This window comes from Humulus lupulus, chromosome 2 (genome assembly GCF_963169125.1).
Source record: "Humulus lupulus chromosome 2, drHumLupu1.1, whole genome shotgun sequence".
Classification (NCBI taxonomy): domain Eukaryota; kingdom Viridiplantae; phylum Streptophyta; class Magnoliopsida; order Rosales; family Cannabaceae; genus Humulus; species Humulus lupulus.
The window spans coordinates 20,523,234-20,532,571 of NC_084794.1; the positions used below are offsets into that span (position 1 = coordinate 20,523,234).

The 9,338-nt window shown below is 31.8% G+C and overlaps 1 long non-coding RNA gene across 4 annotated transcripts; it reads right to left on the minus strand.

Annotated features, from left to right (window-relative positions):
- Positions 1-2,748: 2,748 nt before the first annotated feature.
- On the minus strand, positions 2,749-7,658 carry LOC133815886 (uncharacterized). Of its 4 annotated transcripts, none has more exons than XR_009884883.1 (4): positions 7,539-7,658; positions 7,028-7,174; positions 6,487-6,536; positions 2,749-2,938 (listed from the first exon to the last, which is right to left on the minus strand). It is a non-coding gene; the product is annotated as an uncharacterized LOC133815886 (long non-coding RNA). The 4 variants fall into 4 exon arrangements; XR_009884882.1 differs by having other exon boundaries at positions 6,494-6,671; XR_009884884.1 differs by having other exon boundaries at positions 6,487-6,671.
- Positions 7,659-9,338: the final 1,680 nt, after the last annotated feature.

Here is a 9,338-nt window from a genome sequence, read left to right on the forward strand (position 1 = left end):
GATAAATGTCATGCTCCTAATAGATTTTGGTGAAGACAAGTCTTATATTTCCCTTATTTTATCATTAAAATAATAATTTCTTAATAATCATGCATATGGAAAATGACATAATCCTATTGGCTCTATCTAAACCTTAGGTTATAATAATTATCATATTAATAACCAGCAATATTAATCAAACCTTAGGTTAAAATTAATCTTCTTAAACTATAGGTTAAACTTAGAAAATCTACAAGTGCTACTATGAGTGTCCAATTAAATCCCGGTCTGAACCAAAATCCACAGTCATAAAAATACTACTACTATTACTATTATACTACTATCTAACTAGCTAAGTAGAGTTCTTGGACTCTACACGAGTAAACTATCGCAAACATTTTTCTCTACATGCATCACATCTAAATTGTGCTTTGGTACAAGTTCAGACCAGTAATCAAGTTCAAAGAAAATACTATTTTTACTCCAATTAAGCTCTTTTGGATCTCGCTTTCTTTTCACACCCCCGAAACTAACATGTTTACCCGGCAAACAATCTGGAACATGTGCTAATTGTTCGAGTATGTCTTGACAAATGAATTTTCTTGGAGGACTTCCTTTTTCATAATTCTTATCAAACAAGCGACTTATCCTCCACTTATGCGTAGAAGATAAGAATCTTCTATGACCAAGATAAGCCATCTTCCCAATTACCCTACACGAAGGAGTGTCTTCATTGCATGAAGGACATGCCATATATACTTGGCCACTCCAACCAGAAAAAATACTACGGGATGAAAAATCATTGATAGTCCATAATAGTGCTACACACATTCTCAATACACTGTTCGTTGTAGTGTCTCTGATTTGAACTCCTTCATCCCACAACTCCTTCAATTCGTCTACCACAGGCCTCAAAAAGACATCAATGTCCTTCCCAGGTGATTTCGGACCGGGGATCAATAAGGTTAGCATGAATGATGACTCTTTCATGCACAACCAAGGAGGCATATTTTACGTGCAGAACATTATCGGCCACATGTTGTAAGATAGACTCATATTACCAAATGGATTAAAACCATTAGTAGCCAAAATCAAGATTTCTGGAATCAAATTGTTTCCAAGGACCCCCATCAACATGATGGTGCATCACACCATCTTCTTTCGACCGTCCCATACTATGCCAGGTCATGTCATTTGTTGTATGCCTTGAACCATAAAGACACTTCAGCCTAGGAGTCAAAGGGATGTACCGCAACACTTTGTGGGTGAATTTTTTCCCCTTTGTGTCTTTGTAAACCCATTGGCTCTCACCACATACAGGACAACTCTGTTTTTGGGAATTCTCATTCAGAACAAACAATAGTCGTATTTGCAAGCATGAATTGATTGATAACCTAACCCTAACTTCTTCAGCTTTTTAGACTAATAAAATGAAGCCGAAATCTTATTCTTCTTCGGGAATGCAAATTTCATAAACTTCAAAAGTTCATCAAAGGAACTATTTGTCCATGTATTCATAACCTTCATGTGCATCATCTTCGCCAAGAAGTTCAAGGAAGACAACCATGTACAACCAGGGTATAACTCAGATTCGACCTCTTGAAACATGTCTTCAAATTGAATCTCCGCACTATTGCCACCACCATCTGAAATTCATTCACTTACGCCTTCTTTGTTAGTGTCTTGTTCACCAATAAGATCATTGATGATGTCAATCATCTTATCAGTCACTGGAGCCCCGTCATCCACTACTAGAGGCATATCAACTTCATCGTGGTAGGTCCACTTCACGTATCGCTGTAGAAATCCATGTATGTGTATGTGAGCCTCCACCACATCCAATTTCTGATTCAGCATATTGACACACTGAATGCATGGGCATCTGACTTCTCCCGAAGCCTTCACATGATTCTTGTCCATTTGTATAGATGCTTGAAGACCATTCCAAAACTCATCAAAGTTACGTTGTCTATTAGTTATCCAACTCTTGTCAATCATCATAATTGATACAAGTGGAAAATAAATTGTCACAATGTGATAATCATAAAAAACTATCTTTATTTGCTAATAATTTTTTTTTATCACCAACACACTATTTTTTTCAAGCAAATTGTGAAATCTTATTGAATCTTATGAATAAATTATAAAATTTTATGAATATATATTATAAAATTTAATAATTTATTATAAAATTAATTAAATATACAAATATTAATTATAAATTTATAAACTTACTATTAATGATTATTATTAATTTCCACTTTTTAATTTTTAAAAATAAGAATAGAGTTTTATAATTGTAAAATTATTATTTTAATTTCCACTTTATAATTTTATGAATATATATTATCAAATTTTATCACTACAAGAAAAAATACTTTTAATAACACCGAAAATGTGTTATCAAAACCTACCATAACACTTTTTGATGTGTTAAGACCGACTATGTTATCGTAGGTCAGGGTACTTTACATAACACTTTATCAGTGTTATACAGATGTGTTATTATACTGTCAACGATAACACACTTTCTGTGTTATTTTAATATATAGGTAAGTGTTTAATTATGTTAATTAGAGTCGATTATATAACACATTTCAATACTTATAAATTTGTGTTATACTACACTTTAGTATAACACATGTGTTATATTAGCTTAGAGAAACATAATCTTTTTTTAATTACACAAAACTAGGAAAACAAATATGAAAGTTGAAGCCAAATAAGGTAACATAAATAGATTTTCATTAATTACTCAAATATAATTACAATATTTAGTCTACTAGTCTAGGCTTAAGAAATCATATTACAACATAATTTATGCCAAATTCAGATTCCTTTATCACTAAATACAAAACAAGAAATGTATACAAAAATTAGTGAAATACATTCTTCCATTCTAAAGGCCTCAACTACAAATGTTGTCAAGAATTGCTCCAAAGAAATCATCTCAATATACCTGCACGTTGTAAAAAAAAAGTCCTTTTATTATTAAGAACATAAGACTTAAGCTAGTTTCCACCTGTAAGCATATAAAGTTTAAATTAAATTTGTAATAACTCCAAAACTTGACAAAACAGCAAAGTATAGCAAGATGTACTACCATGCAAAACAACGGCTGAAGCAACAAAACATGCAACTTAAAACAAGGCTTGTGAAATGTATCAAGATAACAAATATATCTATAAAAGCAACACAGGCAAACATCAACATTTAGAAATGGTCAGAGAGAGAGAGAGAGAATGAAAGAAAGGACCTATAACAATTATTATGCTTGCAGGGATCACTACTAAGATACCAAATTGAATTAAAAAAAATCTGAAGCTTGAGAAGATGAGATTTTCAGATAACCAATACTAGACTAGTTAGAATCTCACATCCATTACTGGAGGAAGAAACCTAAATAATTAAATAATTAACAAGAAACTAAGATATACCATAAACAACATGACACATGCATTATTTGAAGAAAAAATTGCTCATGAAACATTACCCATGGCTGGCTAAAGCATAAGCAGGTTAAAAAGCAAGGGAAAAACTTATATATTAGCATTGCTTCTCTATACAAAATGCATGGGATTTCCATAAATAATGAAAGTAAGAATCTCAATTCCCAACTAGAAAATCAAAGCAGAAATATACCAACTAGAATAGGAAGCAAGGAGGATTTTTTTAAAGATGTTTAGGTAGGAACACAAGTCCTTGGCAACCTAGTAAGATATGAAAGTGTGTATGCATATGTATAGATAATTTTTATAAGATATGAAAGTTCCTGAAGTAAATTGACAGGGAAATTTTCACATAATCACACCAAGCCAACACACTTTTATCTTAACTATTTTAACAGACTTCAAATGTAACATTAAAAAAAACAGCAAGTGCATCAGATGAGGTCTGGACTTAACAAAGCAGCAATGTGTACTACTAGGAAGGATGAAGAAATGTGTTAAAGAAAATACAAGTCATTCAGGAATTTAATCAAACAAATTCCATGCACACATTATCACATCAAGATCATCAGAAAAAACTTCATAGATTATTATGCAAACATGTGTTTATGAAAAAACACACATAAATTTGTATAAAAATATGCAGTAAATTCAAAATAAAAGATTTAACATACTCAACCATAGATAAATCTTTAAAAATAATCAGCAAACTCAAAACAGAAACAAATATGAAACACACAAGTTATTCTCAAAAGTAAAATAATCAAATTTACAAACCCATTTTTAAATGAAAATAAAATCTTATCTCGGCATCACTCAACAATCCAGACATTGATATGAAGAAGACACCACCCTTTGCCCTTTGAGCCACTACCACGAACCCTCACCACCACCACCATCATGCCTACAAACCTGCATTACACACACAAAACATTTTCTCAAATCATGTATAAATATATAAACTTTAAATTAGCCAACATAGTATATTTTTTGAGAGCCAAAAGAAAACAATAAAAACCCTAATATATAGTACCTCGACCTTGATAGTGTGAAGCATTCTGCCATTAACTTTGGTTTAAATACAACTAACTTTGGTTTCCTGTCTTCTGATGTTTCTGAGCCATATATACTCTCACATGGGCTCCAAAGCAAAGCTTAGATATGTACATAAGTGGTAAGAGTGTTAAATGCAAACTAAAAATGGTGGTCTAGACTCTAGTATTGTGAATATGACACTTACTCTGAAACTCAAACCCAACTTGATGGGCTCCAAATACAAGAGCATGTGCAATATTCATATTTCTTAAATATATATACACATCTAAATCCCAGACCAGGCATATTCTATAACAACAGAAGAAAAAGAAATCCCAGACCAGATGCAATATTCATATATTTCATAAAATTATGCATAAAACAATATGAATCTACTTTCTCTAGTATAAGTATAGCTGTAATATCACAAAGATATATTTCAAGTATAGCTGTAACGAATGACTCCGTACATGAATATTAATGCTTTCTTTAGTTTCTTCTTCTTTAGACTATAATTAAGTATCTAACTTTAAAATGTTTCTATATCTTGGTTCCCATAGGTATCATGTCCAGCTAGTAGAGAGAAATGTTTGCTCTTTTAATGAGTTAGCCATTTACTTAAAGATATAATATTAGGAATTAAAGGTTGAGCAAATGTATATCTTGACGTGAAGAATTTTCTATTGCTGCTAAAATTTAAACTGACTTAAAAAGCAAGGTGAAAGAGGTCAATTCATCAAAAGTTTGCTGACACAATAAAAAAAAAGAATTAACATTTCAAGAAAAATAACATTAATAATGTGACTCAAAACTGAAGATTCCAACAGCCAGAATGTGACTCAAAACAAATTAACAAAACAAACTAATAGTAGTATGACCATAGTTAATAGAAACCACAAATATTAATGGCAATGTGAGAATGGTAAGAAATTAAGAAGTACACAAAAATGTGATCAAAGCAAAATGGGTAATGAAATCGATTATTTAAAGAATGTAACTTGACTGTCAGTAGTTTGAAGTGTAGCTATATACATACTATACTGTACTGTACTATTCTATACTATGTATCACTACATGTACACCATAATCAATAGATAAAAAGGCATGACAAATAAGAAGATATTCAAGCACCTTACTGTTTCTGGGCATGTAAAAGATACTAAAGATTACCTTCCAAGCATTTTCCATGTTTCCATAACACTCAGCAAAGTGAGGATCAATTTGAATAGCTTCTTCATTATTTGCAATGCACGTATCAAAATCATGTAGCTAAACCAGAATAAAATAAAATTTAAGAATCAGGTGCAAGTAAATTCACTTACAAGCCAGAAACACTGAAGAGCGTACATATATTGAGAAAATACATGAATGCTAATAAGCTTCATTGAGAACTTGAAATGTAAAATATGGCAAGATAATTGTGTGACTTGGCAATAGCAACATAATGGCTGGTCAAAAATAGCTATTATATATGCTTCAAGTATAGCCCATCAACACTTGCTCAAACCAAAAGCTTAATGGCTATAGAATGTTTTGTTAAGAAGTCTATTTACACTTATAGATGTTATGATAGTGTTGACCAAGACTTAATAAGTTCCAAAAAAATGAGGCAATGAAAAGAACTAAATCTAAAAGCTTGTCTACATATGCTACTGTATATTTACAAGCATTTTTTGTATGTGTGTGTAGTTTATTCAGTTTTTATGTTATATATAGAAATTTTGTTAGGCTAGTTGGCTTACTCTCTCAGCATTCTCTCTCTATGAATCAAGCTGTATATATATCTATATGTATATATTTATGTTTTTTTGTTGTATTAGTTCTATTCTCTATTTTTTTGTATGAAAGGGGGAAGTTTTTGGCATTATTCTGTTGATGTGAAAGTGGTCAAGCATAATAACCAGATTGAGTTAAGTTACTGTTAATCCTAACCCGAATCAAACTAATTGTCAACCACTTACAGGTTTTAATGAAAATATAAAGACATAAATTCAAATAACACAACAAAAAATAGGGGATTGACCTCTTACCAGCTTCTCTTTGCTGCTTCAACTAGACCTTTTTTCGCCCAATCTTCATGGAAGGCAAACAAAGTTAAAGTGAAAGAAGCAATTTCACTAATCATTTCAAAAAATGACAACTCATTTGTTACTTTTTAAAGAAATTTCTTATTCTTGTTGCTTGCTGTTTCCACACACACGCACACACCTTAGCAAGAGGAGCAAGACCAAAAGCATATTAGCTAAAACCAAAAGCACAAGGAAATATAACTAGATGCTTTCATAAATTCAAAATCAAGTTTAAACAATTTCACTAATCATTACAAAAATCACAGCTCATTGTTGCTTTTTAAAGAAATTTCCCATACTTTTCATCTTGTTGTTTCTAGTAAGACTGTCAGTCTTTGGTTTTTCTTTTGGTCTCTCTACTCTTTGTAAATCAATTCAGTTTCTATTTCTTCTACTCATCCAGACCACGTGCGCGCACACACACACAAAGAAGAAGAAAAAACAACTACAACAAGAACCAAAACAAAAAATAAATAAAAACAATTAGCAACCGACCTTAGCAAGAGGAGCAAGACAGTTGGTAGTACAGCTTGCATTTGAAACAATGTCCATGTTTGGCTTGTATGTATGCTCATTTACTCCAACCAAAAACATGGGAGCATCAGCTGATGGAGCTGATAAAACTACTTTCTTGGCTCCACCCTACAAAGATAGAAAAGTTCAATGTTACAAAGAATTTCATGCAAATGTAAATGGATTTGTACGTGCATGGTGGGCTCTCACACATTTGACTGTCTGAGACAGAGAACATAAGAAATTAGTAAAGGAAACCTTCTTATGTGCTGAAGCTTTGTCAATTGTTGTGAAAACATCGAAAGATTCAACAACATACTCAGCTCCATAATCACCCCAAGGAATCTCAGCAGGGTCCCTGATTAAAGGTTTAGATTTTACTTGTCAGCTCAATTTACATTATGCTTTAAACAAAAAACACCCACATTTGCAAGTGCTATAAGCAAATAAAGAATATGTATACACTTTCATGCTAAGATCTGATGAAAATTACCTTTTACTCACAACCTTAATCTGCTTCCTATTGATTTCTAAGGTTGAATCATCTACAACCTTAATGCTTCCTTTGAATGATCCATGAGTAGAGTCATATTTAAACATGTAGGTCTGGATAAAGAATAGAAAATATCATAACCATTTTCACATAATGGGGTGACCTTAGAAGACAATTAGGAGTAACCGTTACTTGAGTTGAACTATTAGCAAAGGACAGCAATTTAATAAAATACTCTGAAAATACTCATTTCATTCAGATACATATAATTTCATGTAATATAAAGGTCATTCAAGGTAGCATCATAAGCCTATTAATGACCATGGTTCATCACTACAGCCATTACTCACCTTAGACCATAATCCAAAAAATGTGAGAAATTTTAAAGTGCCAAGTTAACAAGCTGCATGCTCTTAACTTGACATAAAAATAAGCTCACAAAAAATCACAATAAAATCCAAACTGCAAGCATTGTACACAACAAGCATAAGCATGATTCAAGTTAGATCTGAAAGAATAGAATCATTTTTTGATCAATAGATAATTGAGATAATTATATGCAACTAAATACTTGGTAACATTTATAGAGGGTTTAAGGTGATAAAAATAATTTCAAAGCAATTAATGATCCGAATTTAAGACATCTCTCACATTTAATAGCAGTGAGAAGAGAAATTATTTAGTCAAAACTATGAAGAGAAGATAGCGTAAAAGTGAATTACAAGTCCAGGAGACTAGATGATTTCTTAAGCGAACACACAATGAGCACCTCCATTCCTATGAGGTGTTTATCAAAATTAATAGCTACTGAAATAAAATGCAATTTAAACGTTCTTCCACATACTTTATAACATAGTTTGCCTTGACTATATTAAAGTAGAGCAGAATCATTTCAGCCACTTTAGACAAAAAAAAATCACCACATTCAACAACATACTATTAACACAACAAGAAATCAAGCAAGCATGGCACAAAAACTTGACTTAAGTCATATCATTATACATTATGAAGCAAACATCTAACCAGGTTGTAAGCAAAGATATGTCAACCAAATATTATGCTCGATGCAGTCTTACAAACATAAGAAAACTTTTTTGCATCATCTGAGTAGTGTCATTTTAATTTATAAATTATAATGACTATTCATGAGCATAGCAACAACATTGGCAGCTGAAATCCATCAAGTTGCAGCTAGCTTGACATCCTTACCATGTATTTAGCATCAATAAAAGGATCATTCACTGCCAGCACGTCAATATTATCCCTGAATATTGCTACTCGTAAAACCAATCTTCCAATCCGACCAAAACCTATATGAGCCAAGCATTGAAAAAGTAAGGAATTAATCAACTTTACCATTCTTCTTTCAAACAGAATCACTTGGCTCATAAAAGTTCATCAAACCCTGAGGTCCTTCATTTAGTAAAACACATATTAAATATAAATATATATATATCTAGCATCCAAGAGCAGTATTGATACATGAAGCTATACTCTTTTACATGTCAGAATATTAAACTCGCCCAAACTAAAAGGGATTAAAAAAGTGACAGAAAGGAAACAGAATCCAAACTATAGACTACTTCTAATTCGAAAGCAACAAATAAACATAAATATATAAATGTAGCATAGAAACTAAGTTGAATAAAAGTAAATAATTTTCCAGTATGAAAACACACATCAACTCTTGCAAGATTTTCAACCGTTCCTTGACCTATTAAAACAAAAACTATTGAAGGCCAAAACTGATCAAACATTGACCAATGCACAAAAGTTTGCATCTCTAAAAAGAATGATAAA